Genomic DNA, 26828 nt, shown 5'->3' with positions numbered 1-26828 from the left:
GGACGAATGATTGTTAATTTATGTGAATGAAGCATCAGCAACAGCACAGTAATAAGCAAAAGTAATATGTAATTTGCTTTTATCTGAACTACGTTTTGATCTACTATTCCAAGTGATCACCAGATAGAAAAAGGAGGGGAAAACATTTTGTCCTTTTGTACATTCATCTGCACTTTATAGGCATGGTACGCTTTCTACAGCGCTAGTGAATGGTGGGGCGAGATGCTGCGGAGAGGTACTGAACCTATGTGATCTAACACCTTTTCAACAAGTCCTGTCTGATGCTTTTCATTCCAAGAGTGTGCATACAATTCAAAGAATGCAACATGCTGCATGGCTGAGGTGACATTTGGCTTTGAACTTTTGTCACTATTCAGCAAGAGGGAATTTTTAAGAGAAAACAGCAGAGCCCAACTATGAAGCCTTGTTCAGAAAGAACAACAAACTAGGTTTATCCCCACAAATCTTAATTTCTTGACAGCAGCGGCGGCTACCACAGATCGGAGGTAGGGGGGCAGGGGCGGTTGGGGCAGGGGCGGTTGGGGGAGGGCGGGGGGAGGACGCGGGGGAGGCTGGCAGCAAAAAATAAAAATTAAAAAAGTACCTTCTTGCCGCGTCTCTCCTCGGTCATCCTCTCTCTCTGACCTGAACACGAAGAACACCCAGGCTCCCAGTCAGCCAATCACAACGCTGCCTTAGCAGTAATAGTGAACACATCAGACAAGATTACATTATTGGCAACCAAATGCAAGATTACCAGCAGTAATCACCTCCATCAGGCACGATTGCCAGCAGTATTGAAGAAAAAATAAATTTAAAAAAACTTTGCGAATTTGGAATGCCTCCAAGTGGCTGCAGTGCCTCTGGCAACAAGGTAATATTATAAGTAATAAGTACACCCAAAGCTGCAAGATTTATCACTCAAAGATTGACTAGGGAGTCAAAATTGGCTGATATGGAATATGTAGGGAGTCAAGATTGGCTGATACAGAGTATGTAGGGCTCAAACCCTCAGCAAATTACATGCTGGTATCTTGATGAAATAAGAGGGTGTTCCCGGACATATCAGCACTTCCAGATGCCCACTTACGCACATTATAATTAAAATTATGGGTAGCTTTGAATGTCCGGTATTTAAGGGCTGAGAAATGTAACGCTTTTCTAGATGCAGAGAATAACTGCACATTTGGTTTGAGATTCCAGAATGTTCATGTTCATTTTGTAATTGATTCTCGTCACTTTTATAGGATTTGTCGCCCGATTCTAAAACTGCTTTTTATAAAATCTATATAATACATCACGATAATGCCCTTGTGCTTCTGTTGAACATGGAATTTTTTGATTTTTTTTTTAAATATGCTTGGATTAGGGATGTAAGGAGCCTCGATTGAAGACTATTTAGTCAGATATTCTAGAGTCTAGGGTCCTAAGGAAGAAGGGATTGTACTGATGTTGCGCACTCAAATGTATGTGTACAGGGATATGACAAGCAGATTGAGTCCTAAAAAGATTGAAGGGGTGGTGATTGGGAGGGGACTAATTTTTAAATAATTTTTTTAATGTTAATATAATTACAAAAGGATTTTATGTTTTAAAGACAAGTGTCTAGACATTAATAAACTTGAACTGAAAAGCTGTGAATATTTTTGGAAATTCAACCATTTTCCCCAGCTTATAAATTATGAAAATACACATTTTTGTCTTGAAGAAACGCTTTTACATTTGGGGTACACGTATTAGTTCAACTAAGCAACAGTATCTAACTTAGTAGCCTGGGCTAAGTGAAGGTTAGTTACTTAAAAGGTAGCCGGGGACCTACCACTAGCTGACGAGCTACACATTGGAGAAGCACGGTCACTAATGTGTACCAAACATGTTGCAGGCGTGTGTGGGCTTTGGAGAATGTGCTTAATCTTGCCAGCCCAATGATAGATGCAGAGCCGTAAAATTAGGAGGATCCAGCTGAATTCCAGGTCCAGGTCGGCACCAATGAAATGTGCTTTTCCCCAGTTACATTTATCTCCAATGGTATATTAAGCAGCACCCGCACTTTGGGTTCAGAAGAGCAACCTACAGGAAGCTAGGGCGGCGTCTTATAGCCAGTTCCGCATGGACCTGGCACAAATGTCTCGCTTAAAGTGCCCTTAGATCTCCTTTTGTTCAAGTTTAATCCGAGCTGGAGCTTAGAATCTTGATGGCAAAACTATAGAGGAAACAAACATACCCAGCTTGTTACGTCACAAGTTCCTAATTAATGAACCAGAATTTGAGAGCAGGTTTGCCAAACCCTCCATGTAAGAGATATGCACACACTGTCAGGTGCAGCTGTCTATACGAGTAGTTTCACTAATGACCATTCATATAGTATGTACTATTAAGATAAGTTAATATGTAATGGAACTCTTTCTAGCAACCTTAGCATAATGAATGATTGAGAAAAACAGCAAGGTTCCAAACTTATGCCTTGGAGTATGCATGCCATTTTTAACTCATTATGGCATACTACAAAGACTCAATGAAACTTGTGACCGACAATTAATACAAGGCTCTCTGCAACAAAAATAATAACACACCCAGCTATGCAGCAAGTGCAGGCACTCACAGGACTAGGCTGCACATAGATCTCTCGCAAGTAATAACCACCAATGTTAGCTTACCGCCTCGAACATGCCGACACAAAGATCTCAATAGAAAGTACCTTAACCAAGTGAGGTATTCTACTAGGAAGACTATTTGTGTAATTAAGCCTAGAACAGATTTACCAACACATCTGTCCTAGTTACCAATTGCAATTTTTTTTTTAAATATTGAAAATAATTGTAGCCAAGCGCCATACATTTTACTAAAGTTACTAGACTTTATTGTAGCAAAACGATTCTTTTTTTTTTTTTTTTTTTTTAAAGTGTCCATGACACAGTACAAGGTCACAATATCGGTCAGTTTTGCTGCAGCCGAGGGCAAACCCTGAAGTGCATTTTAACGCCACGTGATTGAGGAAGAATCCCTACCACGAACACTCCAGTAGAGGGGCGGGGCTCCATTCATGGTCGATTCATGTATTAAGAGGCTAGTACAGCACAATATCCGGGCAGATGTTGGTTCCCAGACCAGCCCTGCCAGTGCTTTGCCTAAAGTAGTTAGTTCAGTGTATACAGCTCCGCTTTCCACATCCTGATAATATTCCAACCCACTCTGTTGTGTGAGTGGTGAAAGAGAACCTTACAATACGAGATTCTAGCTGCCACTGCTCATGCAATATAAACGAGGCAAACTGATAAGATCAGAGTGCAGTAGCAGAAAAAAAAAAAATCTGTAATCATATACTGTCTGTTCTTCCCACCACATGGTCGCTGGGACATGCTATGCTACCAGATAGGGTTGCACTCATGCACTATTAAATTACGCAGTCAGAGTTTTTCAACCGAAGGCAAAAACAACTGCATGAAACGAGAGTTCAGCATTTATCCCTGATAATAGCAACATTTTAAAGAAGGAGCTCATTGTGTGGATGGGGGATAGTGGGGGATAGTGGAAACAGGACAGAGAACACATACCAGGCTTCCCTAAAACATGTCATTCAGGGACCCATCAGGCAGGTTTGCCAACTTGTTACTTGCCGCCAGGCAGTACTAGAAGTGGAAAAAGTCACTCTGGGATCCCATAAAATGTGTGTGGTGGTAAGGGGGCAGCGTCATGAAGACTGGAGCCACGGGGGCGCTAGAGGGCGCACGGCCAAGATGGCTGCGTCTATGTGAGGCTCCCGCATCATAGAGCCGTTCTCCGCCGTTTCTCCTGCCTACGATGTGCCCCGGGGCTGCCGATGCTGCCCGCTTCCCACTGTGAGACCCCGGCGGCCCGGAGGGGCTCAATTTGAGAGCAGAGTCAGCTCCCTGCTGTGCGCCTTCGCCCTGACGCCGACGGGAGGCGCGGGACGCGCTGGAGGCGGCGACCGGCCGCGATATCTACTCTACGCCGCGGCCTGCCACGAGGGGGCTAGGCCGCGCAACGCGCTGATGTTAGACGGCTGGCTGGCTGACGGCTTGCGGGGATGCTCCCACGCTCCCATAGGACGGCGAGACCCGGAGGGGCTGGTGACAGGCTGAACAGTGGCCCTGCATGACTGGGAGTACTGCGGCTGGGGGCGCCTACTGTGGCAGGCGGTGGCGGCGACCATTGCAGACGGGGATGATGGTGGCAGAAGGGAGACCTTGCAGCGGCTGGTGAGTGAGGTGGCGAGAGCCCCCATTCTGGCTGTGCTCTTTTGAGTGAGGATCCGGTGAGCACCTGGCGGCTGCCCTCGCGAGTGAGGGGGACTACTGAGACAGTGAGGGTGAACCCCGGGGAGCGTGGTGTGGTCCTGTGTGCGGAGCCGTGGGAATAACCGGACAGACCGTCCCTGTGTGTGGCGCTGAGGAGACTGGTCGCTTGACCACTACTGGGAGTGCTGTTGTGGCCCGGCTATCATGGACTCGGCGGCATGAGATTTGGTGTTCGGACATAATCCCAGACCCGGCCGCCAGTAGAGCCACGGGACGCGACGAACTTCCTGCGCCGGAAAGGCTGCCTTGCGCCCCACCCCTCGGCGATTGCCTGGCTGCGGGGGGGGCCCCCCCGTTCGTGGTGATGGGACTTGGCTCCTTGCTGCCAGCATCTAGTGGTGTCCGGGGTTACAACTAATCACAACACACCACTGGAACTTCCGAATGCCGTCAGCTCAACAACTGGCCATGGGGTGGCTGCGGAACAAGCAAAATGAGAGCCGGCGGAGGGCCCTGACCCGGCGTCGACACGCTCTGCTGGACCTGCGGCGCCGCTGGCGTCGACTTTGGAAGCCAAAATGGAAGCCATGCTGGCGGCGGTAGACCGACTGGGCAACGCCCTAGAACAAACCAGAGCCTCATTAGAATCCCGGATTGACAAAGTCACGGTTGATTTCACTTTACTTCACGCTGACCATCGTAAACTGGCGGACACCATCGCCAGCCAATGCCAGGCGCTGCAAGATGTCCAGCCGATAGTGCGCAGCCATTCTGCAACTTTACAGGACCTGATAGACCGAGTTAACACTCTGGAAGACCGTGTAGAGGATGCAGAGGGCCGCTCTCTGCGCCAGAACATACGCGTAGTGGGTCTATTGGAAGGCGAGGAGGGCCGACAACCGGAACAGTTCATTGCAGGATGGTTGCGGGACATACTCCCCTCAAGGGTGCTCTCCCCGCAGTTTGTGGTGGAACGGGCACATAGAGTGCCGATGCGGAGACCTGTCCCTGGGGGCACGGCCGCGTCCCTTCCTGTTCCGACTCCTCAACTACCGGGACAGGGACGTGATACTCCATGAAACGAGGAAAATGGGTGCCCTGACGGTAGGGGGTGGTCCGGTGATGCTGTTTCCAGACTATACCGCGACAGTTCAGAAGCGGAGAAGTAACTATCTGGAGGTGAAGTGCCAGCTCCGTGAATTACAGATCCCATATTCACTGTTGTTCCCCTCACGCCTCAGGGTGGTCATGAAGGAAGGGACACGTTTTTTCGACGCCCCGTCTGATGTCTGGGACTGGCTGGAGGAAACGGGTCAGCATAGTGGCCCAAAGCCCTCGGACCCGTGCTTCGGAGGGCGACGGGAGAAACGACTGAGACGACGGCGGCAGAGGGAACGACGTGGAGGAATGGGACAGAGTCCTCCCGCAGCCCCTAGCCCGGAGAAGATGCGAATGGAACGTCTGGAAGCTCTTGAGGCGGTGGCCACCCTGGGATCTGTGAGCAGTCAGGGGGATGTGGTAGTCCGCGAACATAGTGACACTGAGACTGACCGGTCATCCTCTCCGTCTGTCATGCTTTCGGAGGACCATATGTTGCCAGTGGTGACGCCTCAGATGGCCGACCTTATGGGGTGAACACTAGCTCGATTGCACAGTGATAAGTACCGGTGATATGAGGAGGTGGGTTGAGTGTTGCTGACTGCTCTTGGGGGGGGGGGGGGGGGTCGCAGATCTTGCCGCCCCCCCTTATTTGCGGCAATGCGACTCTTTGTGCTAGTACGAACGAGCTGGCTGGGGCGCCGCTGTTGACACGGGGGCTGGAGGGACAGCGGGGGGTTCCTTACACACGGGGTGGGGCGTGAGGACCACACATGATTCAGTCGCTGGGTGCAGGGCGGCAGCGGCGCACACATACGCCCCTCTGGAGAGTGATTGACACCGCTGGCAACTCTGAAGGCACACAAGGCCTAGACAGGGGTAACACTGGGCTCTTCAAAACCGGGACCAACAGTATTGCCCTTGGCACCCACTAGCACATATCTGGCCTGGTAGTTCACAGGCAACTGAGTTTATACGTTTGGACGAATGCCCGTTCTGGGGTTTGCCCTCTCAGTTATGGAGTTTTTCTTGTTCATTTTAATCTTAACTTTGCTTACATGCACTCAGCAGTGTTCTGTAGCTCTCTTGTTCACCGTGTTATTGCAGCAGGCAGTCAGGGCAATTGTGATTATGGTCCCCTCTCTGCCCCTGGCTGGCCCGCTCCCGGCCGTGAGCCCCATATTGTCCTCACTCATTACTGATGGCTGACACTGCGATAGTCACATGGAATATAAGAGGCATGCACACGCCGGCACGCCGATACTCTGTTTTTGCCTACTTACAACGGCATAGGGTGGCCGTAGCCCTTCTCCAGGAGACACACATGACACGGCCAGAATTAGATAAATTTCGCGCTCGTGGAGGGGGCAGCTTTTCGGGACCACATACTCTGCGCATGCCCGGGGTACATTGATTTGGGTAAGGGCGGGTACACCCTTTACATGCTCGGAAGTAGTGATCGATCCTGCTGGGCGATATACACTGGTTAGGGGGAGGCTCAACGGACACTCTATGCTTCTGGGCTCCCTCTATGCCCCGAATGTCGACCAACCATCGTTCCTGGATCAACTTTCGGTGGCCTTAACCCCGTATGTGGGTCTTCCCTGGTTACTGGGTAGGGACATAAACGCAGTGCTAGACACACACCTCGACAGGTCCTACCCGCCGCTCCGTAGCACACAGGCAGTCTCGAACGTGAGGAGTCTCACTGACTGGTTGTCGCGTTGGGCCTTGCATGATGTGTGGCGTACCTTACACCCCAGTGATCGACTTTATTCATACTATTCGGCGGTACAGGACCTTCACGTCCGCCTTAACAGGGTGGTGGTCTCTTCCTCGCTGGCCCCGCTGATAGCTCAGGCGGAATACCTGGGCCGGACCCACTCGGACCACAACCCTCTTCGGCTGAGTCTCTGCTGGGACTCGGGGAGGGCCCCCATTCCCACGTGGCGACTGCAGCCGGCCGCTCTTGAGGACGTGGAGTTTCGTGCCTCGCTCGGCACAGCGGTCGAGCAGTTCTTTGATCTAAACGAGGGTACGGCCAGGAGTGTGCTGACGGAATGGGATGCACACAAATCCACCATGCGGGGACATTGCCTGGGGGCGACAGGGAATATTCGTAAGCAACTCATGTTGCTGCTTACTGCTTTGGAATCGCGGCTACTGTCGTGTGAACGCCACGGTGAGGGAGGGGGTCAGGACTCGGCCCGGATGGCGCGGCTCCGGGCGAGGCATGCTGAGTTGCTGGAGCGACTGCGGTGCCACAACTACGCTGCGCATTCGGCTCGGGTCCAGGCTACGTCCGATAGAGCGGGGCGGTTGCTGGCCTGGTTGATTAGGCAGGAGTCGGTTCACGCACTAATAGCAACTATTCGTGGACCGGACGGGACGCTGGTGCATACGCAGCAGGAGATCCATCAGATCCTGACAGCGCATTACACGGCCCTATACACCTCGACGGGGCGTAGACAGGCACAGGATCTGGATCAGTTTCTAGAAGCCGCCTGTCTGCCCACGATTCCGGGTGCCCACCAGGAATCATTAGAAGGCCCTCTCACGCTGGAGGAGATAGGGGAAGCGGTGGCCTCACTGGCTTCTGGCAAGGCGCCTGGACCAGATGGTCTGCCGGCGGAGTATTATAAAGCCTATCGAGAGTCCCTGGTGCCTAGACTGCACGCGTTATATCTCACAGCCCTTGAGGAAGCTACCCTGCCTGCCTCCATGAGGGAGGCATACCCGATTTCTTTACCCAAGCCAGGACGTGACCCTACCAGCTTGGGGTCCTACCGCCCCCTCGCCCACCTCAACGCCGATTACAAAATTCTGGTCAAAGTCCTGGCGGAGCGGCTGGCCCCAACTGTACCTGTGTTGGTGCACAAGGACCAAAATGGGTTTGTACCGAAGCACAGCACCTCTCTTAACCTCCGTCGGTTCTTCCGCGTTGCCGCACATGGAGCACAGCATTGCCCGAGGGCAGGCTGTTTAGTATTGGACCTCGAAAAGGCCTTCGACTGCCTTGAATGGGGGTATCTGGTGGCGGCGTTGTCACACTATGGACTAGGCCTCAGGTTCCTCCAAATGGCGGCGCTTCTCTGTAAGAACCCTGTGGTTCGGGTGAGAACCGGCCCATACATTTCTGATGCCATTCCAGTTGGCCGTGGTACCAGGCAGGGGTGCCCTCTTTCGCCTCTCCTTTTTGCGCTCGCCATAGAACCTTTAGCAGCTACCCTAAGGAGGGTTTTGACAGACGGCATCCCCATGGGCGACGCGACCTCCTGGTCTTCATTAAAGATGTGGCGCACATCTACGGGGACCTGGAACGAGTCCTGACGGAATTTGCTGCGCTCTCCGGTCTACGGGTGAATGCGGCCAAATCGTGCCTTTATCCGTTCCGCGCTGATGCTCTGGATCCCCAGTATCACCTGGGGGGGTGTGCCTGTCAAGTGGCAGCCGGACACCTTCCGTTACTTGGGCATCCAAGTGTATAGGCAACCAGCTGACCTGGTTGAGGGCAATCTGGGCAGGGTGGTAACGGCAGCCAGAGCCCAGATGCGTTTTTGGGGTACCCTCCCTCTCGCGGTCACAGGGCGCATTGCTTTAATCAAAATGGTGGCACTACCCAGGCTCCTCTCCTATTTTGCTAACCTGCCAGTCTACATTCCGGCATCCTTCTTTGCAACCCTGGAGCGCTCACTCCGGGACTTTGTGTGGGGTACTGCGCGCCACAGAGTGGCACTATCCAAGTTGTACCTTTCTACAGGTCAGGGGGGCCTCGCGATGCCGTGCTTTGCGCACTATTACCTAGCAGCACAGCTACAATGGGTGGCCAGGTGGTTGGCCGATAGAGAACGGGACGATACGGCATCCGCGGAGCCACCTCTCCCTCTGGCGGATATCATTGCGTCGTTCCACCCGACTGCCAGGGTGGTCAAGCCGGGGCCCCTCCTCGTGGCAGTGGCCTACAAATGTTATCGACGTGCCCTTTACTTGACTCGGTTGAGTGTACCTTACGCCCCTGCCATGCCGATTGAGGGTTCCCCTAGCGGGCGGAGGATACTACGCTCGGCTGAGCTTGCAGAATGGCATGCGGTGGATATTTGCACATTGGGGGACCTCTACCGCGATGGTGCGCTTATCCCATTTGCCCAATTGGCGGAGGAGACGGGGTTACCAGTCGGCCAATTTCTCTGTCACCGCTCACTAATAACGACATTGGCGAGCCGGCGGGGAGCTTTTCAGGAGGAACCGGCGCAGCACCTCACGATGCAATACCTACATGTCATGGGACGGGGGAGCCATATGATACGTTGGTTCGCAGCTTCCCTGCGTACACAGGTGGCGACCGACTTGTCTCCATTGCGCCGTAAATGGGAAGCGGACTTGGATCGCCCCATGGCTGACAAGGAATGGAGTAATGCGCTAAGGGGGCCGACGCAGGTTCCCAGAAACATGCGGTTTCGCCAAATTCAATATTTTATACTACACAGAGCATATCTCACTCCCAACTCTATAAACCGGTATTTCCATCGCGCGGATGCAAGCTGCCCACGCTGCAAGGCTCTGGATGCTGGGCTGGTGCACATGTTGTGGAGCTGTCCGGCGCTGGACTCGTATTGGCGGATGGTGCATGGAGCATTAAGTAAATGCACGGGCCAACTGGCGGCGCGGGAGTGGCCGGTTTGCTTGCTGCACCTGTTTCGTAGAACCCACCCCCCCATCACGAAGGTTGCCTCTCGTTTTTTCGACTTGGGTCTGGTGGTGGCGAAGCGGTTGCTCACCAAGCGCTGGAAGGCAGCAGAAACCCCCGAGCGCAAGCATGGCGAAGTTCCCTGCTGGTGTGGACAGGGGCGGAGGGTACGGCCCTTTTGCGGGAGGAAACGCTGGGCCTCAGGCGCACACCTATAGCGAACCAGTGGGGCACACATTTGCAGATCCTGATGCAGCTAGATGGGGACGCCCTGAGACTCTGTGGGACACACGTTGAGGAGGCACTCACTGAGGAGGGGGGGGCGGAGGTTAGGTCTGGGGGTCAAGCATGGGAAATGTCACGGGGGCCTCCCCTGGGAAAAACCCCCGATGACGTGAAAGCTAAGTGGGATGTTGAGATAATGGTGCTGGTTCAGAGACCCATAAGGTTCATAGTAGCATAATTTATCAAGCGGGACATGTATGTAAATTGTGAATTGGGCTCTTGGCATTTTGAATGGCAGTACTCAAACAGAGGTGATTAATTTTAGATCTACCCAGCAGCAGTCTGTTTTAGCCACACATTCTGCCTTGTGGTATATAGTGTGAGGCAATTCTACACACCCACCAGCAGAGGACCTATCAATTGGTTCTAAAAGGAGAATCTTGACCATTTACTACAGAGTGCATGTCATAATGCCACTTCGTCTAGGGTGAAGAAATCCTTGAACCACTCTTGTATGTTGGGATTGGGGAGGGGAATAGCTCCGAGGTCACGTCATTCATTGCATCTTACCCAACAACGTTTCTGTGAGCACTGCTATGACTGGCTTGCACGACGTGACTAGACACGGGTGGTGACTGTACTTTTGCCAGATTGCAGATGTATTAATCGAGCAAGGTGGACAGTGACTAGCACAGAAAGTGACAACTAAGGAAGGGCACAAAGATGGTTATGTTTTCCAAAGTGGTCCTACAGCACAATGGATCCATTTTTTTTGGTTAAGTTTATGTGAGCATGCTCTCGCTTGCGAGATTATGGTTTTCAATAAAGGACTTCGATTCTGCCCGCTCACAGGTTGACTCCAGCGCTGCTCTTCTTTGCTGCCTCCTAATTGGTTAGCACAGCTGATACATCTCTTCCGTTCCTATCTGAACAGCACTGACCAAGTACAGATTAATTCCACTTAATTATTGCCCGTCTGCTACAACGCGGGTACTATTTCTTCTACGCCCACCCATTCCCGTTCTGGCGCTATGCTTCAGAAACCAATTACTCACCTCCTGCTATTGTTTGCTCCATTTCTCTCCCACCTTCATGACGTGCTGCTTGTTTTTTAGGTCTCGCCTGACCCAGCGCATGCGCTGGTCTGGCGAGACTTATTGAGAGGGCTCCAAAAAGTGCTACCAGGCCAGCCTAGACCTACAGTGCATGTGCGCGGGCGCGCACGCCGCGCTGGACGGGATTACTTTCACTTTTGCGTCCGCTTTGATGTTTGATCGCGATCACTTTCGCGGCCGCACGTTTATTTTTGTGACCTGCATGAGTTGATTTAACCCACTACCTCACGCCCACAGACACTGTTTTTAATTACTCCCTCTGCTCTTCTCACAGACAATGGCATGTTCATCTCTGATGGACATCCGAAGATGGGCCTTGAATATCTGAACATTATCTCTTTAGGGATAAAACTGAACCTTACATGTGCATACTACGAGCTAATGAAAGTGCAGTATTAGTGATGCCTCTGAAGGGATGCTTGCATGTGGTTGCTGAAGGAATTAATTCCTGTGTGTGGCTCTTTTTTGTGGGTTTCTCTTGCATGAAGAAGTCTTTCAATAATCATGACCTCCAACCTCTATGGGGATTGGTAGGCATGTACATACTGGCAACCATAGGCTGCTTCCCCTTCTTGTAATGTACGCTGAAGCCACTTCTTCCTCTCCACGGTTTCCATAGCGTTTTCAGCCCATTTACAGCCCTTTACTGTCTCGCGTTTCCATTCTGCTTTTGACTTTGCTATTCCTCTGAGTTTTCCTGACCGTGCGTGGTTTGATGGCAGTTTTCTCAGTTTTGTGGCTTATTGATGAATTTATTGCTATTGGTTGGCCTATGCTCTGGTAATATTAATGCCTGTTTATCTTATTTTCTCTGACCATTTGTATTTGCTAAGTTCTCCGTTGTACTCTGATTGGTTAAAATGAATTGCAGTAACGCCCCAGAGTCATGTTGACGCTATTTAAAATCTGATAAATAATATTAATATAGGAAACTTGTGGTCCCAAGAGAGGATAAAAGTCCTTAATGCCATCTGTAGCACTGCCATGTCACCCTTATGAGGAAACCCTCTGTCACTTCATGGGCTGAAGCCAGAAGGACCTGACACACAGTTATCAAAAATGCTCCCATTTTGGAGTCCATTCACAAAGCTCCAGCATAGAACCTCTGTTTGTAATGGAAAGTATGAACTTGTTAAAGTGGGTGTAATATCTCATGGTTGAGAGACAAGTGAGCTGTGAAAAGGCCTCCCTCCCTAGTTCATCTTACTTAGAATTAATATGTATAATACAAATAGAGTTAATTGATACGGTGTAAGAAAGAAAAAAAACATTTAACCAATTCATGGGAAAAAACAACGAATGCCAGATTCTAATAAACACATTCACTGCATCGAAATTCATCCAGATTTCTCTTCAACATGTTGTAATGTGATCACCATTTTTTTGACTTGTGCCTTGCCTAGCAGGCAGGTGTAATGAATGACTGCTCCTGGCTGCTAGGCAGGGCGATATCTGGGGCACCATGGGACCCCCTTCGCCCTATCCGGAGGGCTGTCCTCAGGAAGGGCACTAAAGTAGCACAGAACCCAGATGCAGTGTTCACCTCAAAGTCTGTCACTGTTAAGACTTGCTCCTGCTAAAAGTCTGAAGAATGCCATATGAAACCCATCTCACGGACAGTAGGTCGGGATAACAGAGGAGGGCAGAAATTAAATGGAAAGAAGAGAAGAGGGCAGAACATGGATCAAGATTCATCCCCATTTGATGCCAATGTTCTCACTTCCATGGCTCTCCTGCGGGTAAGAGGAAACCCTGCTTGAAGGGAATGCACAATTAAAAGGTGGAGTAAAGGCGCGTGCTGTTGGCACAAATGTTAGGGCAATGGAATATTATAGAAAGCATTGATTGGGAAAAGAACAGAACCCCGAATACCCTTGTGACAAAGTTGTCAACAAAATGTAAGACCCTTCTAAATGCACTTAGAATGGGTTTTTATTCCAGCTCAGTGCATTTAAGAACAAGCATTGGCATAGGCAATAGGTCTCGCTTTTGGGACCTTATAAGTATTTAGTTATGCAACTGTTGCATGGCTAAACACTTATAAGGTCCCAAAAGCGAGACCTATTGCCTATGCCAATGCTTGTTTTGTTGTGTGCTTCTGCGAGTGTGTTAATGTTACATTTTTGTCCCTCATGTAACAACTTTGAAAAGTTAGCATCTGTACTTTTAAATGCCCATTCGCCACCTCTCCCTCCATGGCCACCACCCTGTACTAGGACAGTGAGTGTAATTACATTTATCCCCATCAGTTCTGCTCCCTTGTTCTATCCTGCTCTAGTGTTTTTTTACTTCGTTCCCATGTTCTTCCATTCGTAAGCCATGGTTCGAAACACAGCCCTGTCTTGGGGTGAAGCGAAAATCATTTTTGTGCTTTCTGTAAGTGGCAAACTTTTCCAGCAGAGTGGTTTTTTTCATTTAAAAATCATTGTGCTTAAGTAGGCACTCTAATCCAGCAGGTTCAATTACTGTGCACCAAGACTACTACTCGCAGAAAGCACCAGTTATGTTTTTAGTTCTAGGAAATGAATGGTATTTTCCTAATTACATGGGCAGTCATCCATTCCCTGTATGTATTCAGGGACTTGTACTTTTTATCCCCCCCCCAACCCTTCCCCACCCCGACGTTAATGCTGGACTAAAAGTATGAAATAGTAAAGTGCTGTATGTACATCCCTTGGGTAACGTAGGAGCTCAGCTTTTATCTGTTTTTTCCCATGCATTGTAAAAATAAATGTATTATTTTTCAACATACCAAACCTCGCTTGCATAGATAATCAGCATCTTTATAATAACCTGTGTTGGGCTTCTTGTCGCAGCCAGTCGGGAGTCATTTCTCTTCATTTGGACAGTCAGTTAGGGGCGTTACCAAGCCACACCTGCAGTGTGGGTCTCTTTGCGTGATGTTTTAAAATGGAGCAAAAGTTAGAAGTCTGCTAAGGATAAGCGTAAAGACAAGCTCAGCTATATGTACTGATAATAGACGCCCAACTGCCACCAGCAGCTTATTCAACAAAAACAGAGATCTTGTCCCGGCACCTCTTAAGTGACCCTCCTGCAACAACTTTTCCAGAGAAATTCTACAAAATCATATTCCACTCTCTTAAGGACCACCCATGCTTCCAAGATACCACAAAGACTCTATAAAGTCTCCACCTTCCAAGAGAACGCATCAACTTTCGCCTAAATGCACGGTGGTGCCCGCAATAAAATTCACCAAGTACTAAGGATCCAGGGGGAAGTACATTAGGAAGGCACTGAAAAGCTCCTCCCCAGAAGACATCATTTCCCTCAACTCTACTTTGAATAACACTCTTCACTCCTCATTGGCACCCATCTCAAGCTCAACACTGTCAAAACGGAATTCCTCCTCATTACTCCTCCGTACCACACTCCTGAGATCGACCTGAAGCATCTAACACCCCTCAACTGTTCGCCTCACATTGTAGAGTTTTAAACCTAAACCCTTTCTCCTACAGGACGACCTTAAGCTGGCGGTCCAAGCTCTTGTGTTGCCCAGGCTGGACTACGGATGTTCCACACTATACGGCCTATCTAGATAGAAACTGGCCCCGCTAAGGGCCTCCCTTAATGCTGCTGCCAGACTTCCCTCCAGAACAAAAAGAAATAATCACATATCCCCGGCTCTAAAAGCACTGAACTGGCTCCCTTATGAGGCAAGAATACAACTAAAGATTGTGTGCATGACTCATAAAGCCCTACATTTCAAGAACCCCACATATTTGGCACAAAAGCTAGAATTATCAGGGCGATGCAATTCTCGCGAAGTGCGTGCTCCATGCTACTTAAACAACAGATTTTCCACAAAAAGAAAAACGTGCTACAGAGCCTTCTCGAGTGTCGCCCCAAAGAATTGGAACTCTCAGCCGCCAGATGTCGGCCTAATCTCGTCTACTGCTTCCTTTAAAAAAAAAAAAAGTGAACACACTTCTGATGAACAAGTTTTTTGCGCTAAGATAATCACCTTATGTTTTACTGAGAACATCTGTTTTATTCACTGTATACCTGTCTACTATTCTTGTATTGATTGGGACTACTACATTGATGACTCTCTATAGAGGTGAAACTTACTATTCTGTTGTTCTTCATTCATATATGGGACAAGTTTTTGTTCTCACACCTATATCCTGCCTTCCTCATGTAAAGAGCTCCGATACCTTCTAGGGTCATGTTCACGCTCTATAAAACTTTATAATAAATAAATAAATAAATGAATGAATAAGAGGTACTGGGGCCTTGCGGCATCTCAAGGAAAGACTGGAGGTCCCAGTGCTAGAGCATGTGGAGGATTCCAAAAAATTACTGTTCCCTTTTACAACGAAATGATCAATCTGAAGTTCCAGTAATGCCATTACATGAGAAGATAAAGATGTGCATACATGCCAACCCTAAATGACTTTGTTGGAAGGTTACAGTCTTTTTGACAATCCTACTGATTTCGTTGGGGAATCCAAAAGCTTTCTTGCAAAGCCTGTAGCTACTCACAGCGTTTGCCTGAAGAGGTGCCCTAAACTTGGTGACGAAAAACATATTGCTCTGTTAGGGTCAGTGAATATTTGGCGGCTGTAAACCGTTTGTGCTCTTGTAATCTAAGAAAGCCTCTTTGTACTGTCATTCTGATGCCTCACAATTGTGTAGCTTAATCTTTAAGTACCTTGAGGTTAAAGATCCAGGGCTAGTGTAGACTTAAAACCACTGTTGGGTAGATATCAAAATATTACACTACGCAGTGCTGTAAAATCTCTGTTAAGATACGATTTACTGCTGTACACGGAATCTGACCAAATTGGCACATAGGGATATGAAGGTCATTGTTTAAGCCTCGGCACACATTTTAATAGCTTCACTTTGACATTATCTTGAATGTATGGCTTGCTCTTGAATAAAAAGAAGACAATTAATATTGATGAACGGCAGATGTTATTACGTAACAGTGGACAGGGGACTGCAAACTGAGTTACAATTTTGCAGCGCTCAATATCGCCATACAGGGCTTAAACTAATTCATTTTTTTACTATATATGAAAACACCACCTTACAACAGAAAGAAATTTAAAAGTGCTGTCAAGGGCCTATCAAAGTGAGCAACAAAAGTAACTGCTCTAAGGACGGGGACATGCTGTCCTATGTACATGAGGTGCATGGGTTTGAGGATGCGACGCCAAAGGTATTTTAAACTGGGACATATGATGTCGGACACTATTATGTGTTTCTTCATTCATATCCAAGCCAAACATGAGATGCATAAACACCTGTTCTTTCGGTATCTTATATAATCTGCATGTCAATGGCACTCCTAGATTGCAGGATAAGGGACAGGTTAACCTTAAAGTCTACGATGTAATGTTCCCCACAGAGACAAGATTCAAACAGCATTTCAAAAATAAAGTCAGAAGTAAAGGAGTGACTAAAATAGGGAGTTCAAGATAAGAAATTTAGCGAAAACCATGAAGGTGTATTACAATTTTAAAGTGCAATACAGAACTTGGAAAAATGCAAATGCAGCATTGAATCAACCAAAAATCATTTAAGTCAATTGCCAATAAAACTCTTAGTTACAAAACTGCAATAATGAGCAAAAAAAATCAGGTAAAAAGACTAATGGGCCCATTAGGATGTAGGGTGGATCGCCCCCGCCCGGATCCACCCTACATCCTTCCCCGCCTGCCACCCATTTCCCCCCCCGCCATATTAGTATGGCGGACGGGACCGCGGCGGACCGGAAGACCGTTCTCGCTTTTCCGCCTTTAAGGTATTGGAAGAAGCACAATAGGAATGGCCAAACTAGAAAAAAAGTGCTTTTCAATAGAACGTTATTTTTTAATGCTAGAAAATTCTATCCAACCCATAATCATGCAAACATAAACCACTTTAAAACACACCCTGCTTTTTGCATGAAACATTTTACTCATGCCCAAGACATCCTATAAATCATGAAACACGTACCAAAAAAGCACTTTGTTATAAACTAAATGAGTGATTACTTATTAGCAATAGCACGAAGTCATTAATGTGTTTTGAAATCATTGTTAAAAGTAACACTAACAATCTATGGCCTGGTAGTGTTGATATGCTACACAACAGAGTAGAAGGGGACAGGATGGAAAGTAAAAGGGGAAAGATAGAGGAAACAAGCAGTAAAAGTAACAGCCAGAGAAAAAAAACCAGGAAGACAGCTTAAAACAAGCATTTACAATGCAATGGTCTCGGCAATATTATAGGTAGAGCTATTGGTATTGCTCATTATTTTTTTATCCCTAAATAAATGGCATTGTCATTTCTATTGGCATTAGCTTTCTTTTGCATATGTGATACCTATTGCATTAGCAGAGAGAGGATGAGGTAGTGAGAGAGAGTGAGGTATTGAAATAGAGAGTGAGGTAGTGAGAGAGAGTGAGGTAGTGAGATAGAGAGTGAGGTAGTGAGATAGAGAGTGAGGTAGTGAGATAGAGAGTGAGGTAGTGAGATAGAGAGTGAGGTAGTGAGATAGAGAGTGAGGTAGTGAGATAGAGAGTGAGGTAGTGAGAGAGTGAGGTAGTGAGAGAGAGGGATGTTGTGAGGTAGTGATATATAAGCATAGAGTGATGTTGTGATGTAGTGAGATAGAGAGAGGTAGTGAAAGAGAGAGTGAAAGTGAGTTAGTGAGATAGAAAGAGTGAGGTAGTGAGATAGAGAGTGAAGTTGTGAGGTTGTGAGCTAGAGAGTGAGGTCGTGATGTTTTGAGAGAGAGAGGTTGTGAGATAGTGAGGTAGTGAGATAGAGTGGATCTAGTCATGCGGAATCTTTCTTGCGCTGTGCGGGATTCCCGGAGCTCCTATTTTGACATCTTGAATATTATCTTTTTTTTTTTTTTAGAATAGCAATGTTTAAAGGAAAGCCTCTTTTCGTACTGCTTGCCGAAACGTTCAAAGTACATTTCATGTCCACAAACATTAGTGGAAGCAACCGCCAATCTAGGTTTCTACTTTACCAAACTTCGATCAGAGAAAGAGCACTCCCCGCCTCCACCCCACAACAAACTGTAGAGATTCTTAAACCTTTGCACTTCAGCGATGTACTTACGGCAGTTCAGCTGCTGATGAAAGTCGGAGATCAGTAACTCTACACAGCCCCGGCTCCGCAGGCGTGGTGTCCCGATGCCAACCTACGAGAAGTGTCAGACACAATCAGCGGGAGGCGCTGCCACATCATGTGATCCAACACACACCGCCTCTCATTTACTCCACTTCCTGCGAAACGGCCCTCTGGCTTTTAACTACTTCGGTCTCTCCAGGCGGCGCGGGCGTGGGGCACAAGAGCTGCCTTATACCTAGAAGGAAGGGAGACTGCCGTCTCTGCCTCTCCTTCCGCCCTGAGGTCCGACGCCTAAGCGGGTTTGTTCAGTCTTATGCAAGTCAATCAAAGGCAGGGTTCCTACGTGACGTCACCGATCATAGCAACCTGCAAACACGGAGTTTGGAGGCACAAAGTTACGAGACAATGCCATCTCAGAGATGCAGTGCTCCAGCCCGACCTCCCATGAAACAAAATGCATTCTGGGAGTTGTAGTCCTCGTCAACGTCAGATTATCTACAGTAATTAATACACTCCAAAACAATCATTTCTAAAAAGTAAACTCCAGGACTGGAACATTAAGGCCTTGTGACATGGTCATATGGTAACCTTAGCCAGGAATTAAAAGGCTCACATTCTGTCCCTTTTCTGCCTACCCTTCACACACAGACCACAACATGGTCTCCAGCGTGGTCACTGTGTTCTCTCAACTACTGCCCTCTCAATGAACCACCTTCCTTCAAATGCGGTTCAAATCTGTAAAGTTTTTGTTCCGCAAAATTATGTTTTTTTCCGAACCTTTGCAAATAGCTCGAAATTTGCAAAAAAGGACGCTACAAATCCTGAAAAGGTGGTTTTGATTAAGCAAATGTCAACTAAAAATGTCTTTTGGTAAAATCATTTTCTTGATAAAACTATTTTTCAGGTTAATTTTGCAAATTTTTTGTGTGAGTTTGACCGCAAGCCACATTTTGACACGTTTTCAAAACTTCGCAAATTCAAAGTGTGAGTATGACAACTTTTGAAGAAGTCTGTAGGGGGGATTTAGATTACGCCCACTCTTACTTAATACTGTTTGGAATTTGCATTGTGCGACTGACAAGGGCGTCTTGGTGCTACGAAATATAATGGGCCTATATTTGAGGCGAAGTGGCAACACAATCTGCCAGCGCTACAGTGACAGAGACAGGTCTTTATTTTATCAGATTGCATTCACCTCCGATACGATATGGAAGAAGATGGCAGGACATTGCGACTTGAACCCGAAAAAGATATCCTGCTGTCCCACACCAGCCGGAATTTTAGAATCATGAATTTAGGGTCATCGAAGGGACCAACTTTACAACACAAAGCTGGGGCCAGAATGGTGAAGGCTCTATGCAGTATGCCTAAGAGGCATGGAAGCTTATTTTCTTCTGCAAAGGAAATTACAGGAGTGACTATTTTTTTTTTTAGAGTTTTATGACGGAGTGCAGGAGGAGGTAAGAACACCGCAGCTGATGTTCTGCGATCAAAAACCCGTAGAGTCCACAAAGGTTCATTTAAAAAGAAAATTCCAATAACCTACATTTCAGGAGGTTCCTGGAGCGTGTGTGATTCAATTAGGAACTCAGACAGGGGTTGAGGGCATTCCGCAGCGTGGGCCTCGCACCCAGTGGGATCGGCCGCCATATTTCATCCACATAAAACACCAGGGCAGGGGCATGTCACACCGGCATTGCGGTTTTGTATAGCGCGAACTCGACCCGAAAGTATCAGAACGCTTTACATGAGCACCGTTTGCTTTATAGACGGACAAATTCTTTTTTTTTTTTTTGAAGGCATGGGTATAGGGTGACCAGATTCTCAAAACAAACAAGATATGTGCCGAACACGGGAGCCGAGAGCAGGGGGAAGAGGACGCCATTAAAACCACTGCCTTTCTCCGAGGCAAAGCAGAAATGCCTCGGAGTAACGCAGTGGCGTTTTCGGATTCGGGGGCGTGTTTCTTTTTCTCTCCTCTTGCCATTGGCTGGAGGAGAGAAAAACACGCCTAAAAAAGGGCGTGGCTAAAAAGTGGAAAGAACAGCAGGAACACACCCCCGAATCTGAAAAAGAAGGAGCCTATTTGGAGGGACGGCTCTCTCCTCCAATGGCTGGCCTCCGTGAGAAGCAAAAAGAGAGGCGGGCTAAATAGCCACTCTAAGAATCATTAAATCTCCGACTTCCGGTTCTGCCTTCGGCAGATCGGACGGTCCTCGACCTAAAAACATGCACTCTTAAAAAGAGCTGCATGTAGAGGAAGAAAATAGGCAGACACAGAGAGCGGAAATAGCGGGAGGACACTCCCAAAAAAAGGAAATCAGTACTTGGTCCATGCTTCAGGGACAGGGAAAACACACTAACAGACAGTGAAGCAAAGTGAAGCCTGCATGCACTGGCCAAAGAGGAGATGGCAAATAAGATCATGGATGTCAGCTAACCAAAATGCTAGGAGTAGCGCAAGTGACATATCTTGCCATTTGGCCTTCACTTTCACCCACACACATGCATACAGATACAAACACATTCACACTTACATATACTCTATCTTGGGAAACACACCAGCAAGCATGCACGCAACATACATTTAAAAGCCTTTTTTACTTACCCGTTCTACCAGGGAAAATCATATTCCAGCGAAGTGTATTCCATTTTTTATTACAATAATAGTGAATAATGCAACATCGTTCACTATTAGTGTGATTAAATAATTGACAAATCAAGGAGAATGGAGCACCAACCGATGAACATAAGGATGAGCCGCCAGTGTTACGGCACTAAAATTGCCATCTCTGAGGCCAGGGGTCACAAAGGCAGTGCTAGGGGTCACAAGGGGCAACAGGGGTCACAGCTGCAACCCATGGCAAACCCAAAATGTTGCCCATCAAAAAGATTAAAAATAAAATCAACAAATGGTAAGCAATCGGCGGGCTCCACGCCTATTGTATGTAAACAAAATATATGGTAAACAACAGCGCATGGACTGTCTCAGGTGGGACCTAATAAACTGGCCTTTATGTAGAGGAAAGTTTGGGGGCAATAAAAAGAGAAACTGAAATAGACATGAACAAGGGGCAGTATGCTAAACATTACATTTAAACCTGATTTGACAATATAAAAACAGCCATGAAAAACGTTGGCTTGAAACTGAAGAGGTCAATACTGTTGTACGGCGTATCGTTATGTTTTCCTAATGCTGTAATCACACTTCACTTATGTCACTTTAGAGACATGAATATTTATAAAATGTCAATAAGAGTTAATAAAGTAAAACGTTAACTAAAAACAACACAATTTGGCCCACAGTAAAGAACTAATGATTCTTGACCATTAACCATACCACCTCTTCATAGAAGGGAGGAAAAGAATTCTTCAGTTGAGCCATGTTGTTTTTCTCTCACCAAGATGTGTTAAAACAATCATAATATACACGAGGAACACCATGTTTTTCTATTATATAATCCATATTATTGATTTTGAAATTCGCGTTAGAAAGTATTTTTTTCTGCTGGACACTTTTCTTAATCAGTAGAGACCTCTTGAAGTACACATTTAGTCCAAGATCTATTTCAGTCGTCACTGGATAGGGAGGTCGCACATACGGTCTATATGGTATGAATTAAATAATGTTTTAATTTCAGAGCTTGCTGCTAAAGCCTGGTATAATTGAGCTTAAAATAACACCTTCAATTACTAATTGTATTTTTAAAATCAATAGCCTTAGATGACATAATCGATTTAATTATTTGAAGGGAGACTCTTAATACAGGTTAAGCTACCGTTTGGCCATTTTCATTACAATAGGGGAGCGACTAAAATGTAATACCTTATTAAATGTGTAAAGCTCAGAAAACCCCAAGAATGGGTGATTCGCTACGTTGTTAAATAAAACTCATTGAGGTGAGAAACACATACGAACGTTTTTACTTCTACTAGAATTTTTTTCTCGAGAAACAGTGTAAACAAACTACCTAGCTATTTTTTTTAGTACAACCAATCCTTCCATTTACAAAGAATAGTGAGCCCAAGCAGTCTACTCTATAAGAATAAATAGCAGTTTCATGGCGGGTAGATGTTGTTGAAAGGAGGGTAAACTTGGGGAGAGTAGGGGGTCGTGTAGGGAAGCTACAATGTCACATCTTTTCTATCCATCTTAATGGTACTATGGTCCATGGGCACCATCATGTGTTATTGCATAAGATGTAATATAGAATTCTGCCAAGGTTCTGATAACTGATCGAGATCTGTAGGAGGCGGGTGAGATAAACTGCAAGATAACAGGATATGTAAGTTCGAAAAATATGGATCTTACTTTACCTGTTTTGGGAGTGTAGAGCGTCTTTTTCAGATACTTCAGTAGCTTTTCAGAAGAACGTGTTTGTCTCCTAATATCCAAATTTCGACTGCTGGCACCGAGGCGTTTATGTCAGATGTTTTCTGAAGAGCAACTCTTTTTCGTGGGATAAAGAACAAACCCTCTAATAATATTTTTCCAGTCTTCATGTCAGGGTTGCTCAAATGAAAAGTATACAGCTTCGTGCTTGCATTCAATACACGTCGAATTCTTCCTGCTCCATTAGTACAGAGAGGTGGTCACTACAGTCGTGCATTTAATCCTATTAAAAGCCCCAAACTTGGATGTTACCTCTTAAGATAACAAACCACCTGTTCGCTACACGAACCATCCATGATTCAACCTGATATCCATTAATCGTTCATCAGCTTTGAATGAATGGCATCTGTTGTAATTTTAGCACTTCCGGGTCGCAGAACAAACAATCCTACAGCTGGTCACATCTTCGGAGTTATCTGCGAGTGGGTACGCCTAACATGTAAGGTGGCCGAGGATTGGAGCTTTGAAGCACATCATTCGAAATGCTGATTGGCTGTTGCGTAGGAGCGTATTCAACACCATTATCAACAAATTCCTTTGACTGTGGGCGAATGAATGGTTCGTTTTAGAGTTGTCTGTGGTTAGTTACAGGTCCGCCGTAGTTCAGCGGGTCTTTCGCGTACCGGGCCGGTTAAAGTGGCGACGCCGGTGACTCTGGATGTGAAGGATGCAGGCATCGTGCCAGGGAAAGGCGCGAAGGATAGACCCGATCACCCATGGGGCTCCTGATGGCCGCTGGTCTGTTCTTGGCTGATGTTGTTGGGCTCGCCTGTTGGCTGGTTCACACTTTATAGGGCTTATGCCGTGCTGATGACCGCTGTACGGGGGGCGCTGCGTGTTCCCCCCCAGAATACGGGATGGGCTGTTCTATAAGCCCATGGTTTATTTCACTAGTTTAACTGATACTTGATATCACTCTGTTTGTTTTGTTCCTGTGGGTCGATTCGCACTCTGCTGCTACAATGACTGCCATTGGTATATGTTCGGTAGCATGCCATACCAGGGCCGGCTTTTGGCATGGGCCAGTTGAGTCCCGACCTAGGTCTCCACCAGTGCTTTAAATGGGCCGGTACTCACCGGTACTGAGTACCGGCACTTTTTCCTTACAAAGGAGAGTACCGGTACTCATTCAATCAGGTCGGCGTTTCAGAAACAGTGAGCATGTGTCACATTTTTGCACTGTGACACATGCTCACATGATGGCTGTAATGTGTGCTGTGGCGCAGCAGTGACGTGGCATAGCCAAGCAACGTCTGACGTCACCCGCCAGGTAGTTGTTTGGCGCGAAGGATCGGAAGAGTGCAGCAGCAGCCGCCCCTGCATTACACAACTACCCTAATTTGTTTTAGACTACCGTACCTGAAACAAATTAGTGTGCTTGTGTGATGCAGGGGCGGCTGCTGCACTTCACCCCGGTGCCCTTCATTACATCTCTCCAAGGGGCCCATCAATCCTGCGTTCCAGCAGAGGCAGAAACAAAACGAAAGGAATCTAATAAATTCCTTTCCTTCTGTTTCTGCCTCTGCTGCTGTGTTTCACTCCGGTCCCTGCTGCTGGCCCGGCTCCTCTCTCCAAGGGCAGATCTTCAGGAGGGTTTGTATGGGGCGACCTCCCTCACCATTGGTCACCAATCTTCTGCGTGGCGCACGGAGCTATCTGTTTTAAAAGCCCTGCCAACAGCAGCGTTCCTCTTGACACCAATGATGCAGACGATCCCGCTTTTAATCATTCTGATTTGTCTCAGGTACCAGTTTACACCCCATTATCGCCCCCCACCCCACATACACCAACACCACCAGCCATTCGCAACACCAACCACTTAGCTACTGCAGTGAATGAATCGGAATATTTGGTGGAGGTGCCGATAGGTTTGTGCTCAGAGGCCGGCCAGTCACCGCTTTGATGTGTTTATTTTATTTATTTATTTTATGTAATGCATTTTTATATAGCGCTGACTTTACCCGAAGGTGTCAGAGCGCTGTACAATAGAACCAGTTACGTTACATGAGCGAAATGTTACAAAAAAGAAGGTTACAAAAATAAATAGGCGACTAGAAGAGGTAGGGTAAAACCATAGAAGGCAAGAACACAAAATCAAACGCAGCAAGCAAGGGTGAGGAATGTACAAGAACAAATATTACAAATTTACAGTGATGAACAAACTTCCTAGAGGGGTCTGAGAATGAAGGTATTGGTTCTGCAAGTGTCTTTGGAAGACAAGAGATTTGAGGTCAGCTTTGCAGATCCGGGTAGAGGTGGTGGCACGAGCAATGGAGGAAGCGAGTTCCAGATTCTCACCGCATTACCTGTACTCATTCAATCAGGTTGGCGTTTCAGAAACAGTGAGCATGTGTCACATTTTTGCACTGTGACACATGCTCACATGATGGCTGTAATGTGTGCCGTGGCGCAGCAGTGACGTGGCATAGCCAAGCAACGTCTGACGTCACCCGCCAGGTAGTTGTTTGGCGCGAAGGATCGGAAGCCCTTTAAAAAGGCCAGTTTAGGCTGGTTTTCCCGTTTTGGTTTCCCAGCGCAGGACGGAAAGCAGAGCCACAGGATCAGCACAGAAGAAGAGGACTATGGTGAAGGGATTTGCCATCGCCAGCCAGACCCAGCGAGGAACCCTCTCCATCAACTCCTCGGTACATAGGTTAGTACCCTGCACGCCTTATGTTTTGTTTCTGCCTCTTCTGGAATGCAGGATTGATGGGCTCTTGGAAAGATGTAATACAGGGCACCGGGGTGGAGGGGGGGGGGAAGAGTGCAGCAGCAGCCGCCCCTGCATTACACAACCACCCTAATTTGTTTTAGACTACCGTACCTGAAACAAATTCGTGTGCTTGTGTGATGCAGGGGCGGCTGCTGCACTTCACCCCGGTGCCCTGCATTACATCTCTCCAAGGGGCCCATCAATCCTGTGTTCCAGCAGAGGCAGAAACAAAACGAAAGGAATCTAATAAATTCCTTTCCTTCTGTTTCTGCCTCTGCTGCTGTGTTCACTCCGGGCCCGGCTCCTCTCTCCAAGGGCAGATCTTCAGGAGGGTTTGTATGGGGCGACCTCCCTCACCATTGGTCACCAATCTTCTGCGTGGCGCACGGAGCTATCTGTTTTAAAAGCCCTGCCAACAGCAGCGTTCCTCTTGACACCAATGATGCAGACGATCCCGCTTTTAATCATTCTGATTTGTCTCGGGTACCGGTTTACACCCCATTATCGCCCCCCACCCCACATACACCAACACCACCAGCCATTCGCAACACCAACCACTTAGCTACTGCAGTGAATGAATCGGAATATTTGGTGGAGGTGCCGATAGGTTTGTGCTCAGAGGCCGGCCAGTCACCGCTTTGATGTGTTTATTTTATTTATTTATTTATTTTATGTAATGCATTTTTATATAGCGCAGACTTTACCCGAAGGTGTCAGAGTGCTGTACAATAGAACCAGTTACGTTACATGAGCGAAATGTTACAAAAAAGAAGGTTACAAAAATAAACAGGCGACTAGAAGAGGTAGGGTAAAACCATAGAAGGCAAGAACACAATATCAAACGCAGCAAGCAAGGGTGAGGAATGTACAAGAACACATATTACAAATTTACAGTGATGAACAAACTTCCTAGAGGGGTCTGAGAATGAAGGTATTGGTTCTGAAAGTGTCTTTGGAAGACAAGAGATTTGAAGTCAGCTTTGCAGATCCGGGTAGAGGTGGTGGCACGAGCAATGGAGGAAGCGAGTTCCAGATTCTCACCGCATTACCTGAGAATGATTGAGCCATCGATCTTTCCCTTTTGAAGGAGGGGGGGGGGGCTCAAGCAGAAAATTTTCCGCATTCCGAGAAGGTCTCGAGCCTCCAGACATTTTCAGTTTATTCTCCAGGTAACTAGGGGAGGAAGTGTGCAAGGCTTTGTAGGTGATGCAGGCAGTTTTGTAAATAGATCTTGCCTCGATGGGAA

General features: G+C 47.3%; 1 protein-coding gene across 1 annotated transcript in view; it reads right to left on the bottom strand.

Annotated features, from left to right (window-relative positions):
- MORN4 (MORN repeat containing 4) overlaps nt 1–23293 on the bottom strand; it is a 77989-nt gene extending 54696 nt beyond the window's left edge. Inside the window, exon 1 of the mRNA XM_085606375.1 lies at nt 22794–23293. The gene's annotated coding sequence lies outside the window, so the exon portion shown is untranslated. The remainder of the gene's footprint in view (nt 1–22793) is intronic.
- Nucleotides 23294–26828: the final 3535 nt, after the last annotated feature.

The sequence above is a fragment of the Triturus cristatus genome, chromosome 1_2, assembly GCF_964204655.1.
Source record: "Triturus cristatus chromosome 1_2, aTriCri1.1, whole genome shotgun sequence".
Classification (NCBI taxonomy): domain Eukaryota; kingdom Metazoa; phylum Chordata; class Amphibia; order Caudata; family Salamandridae; genus Triturus; species Triturus cristatus.
Note: the sequence above shows the minus strand (reverse complement) of the source record. Positions and strands in the feature narration are given on the sequence as shown.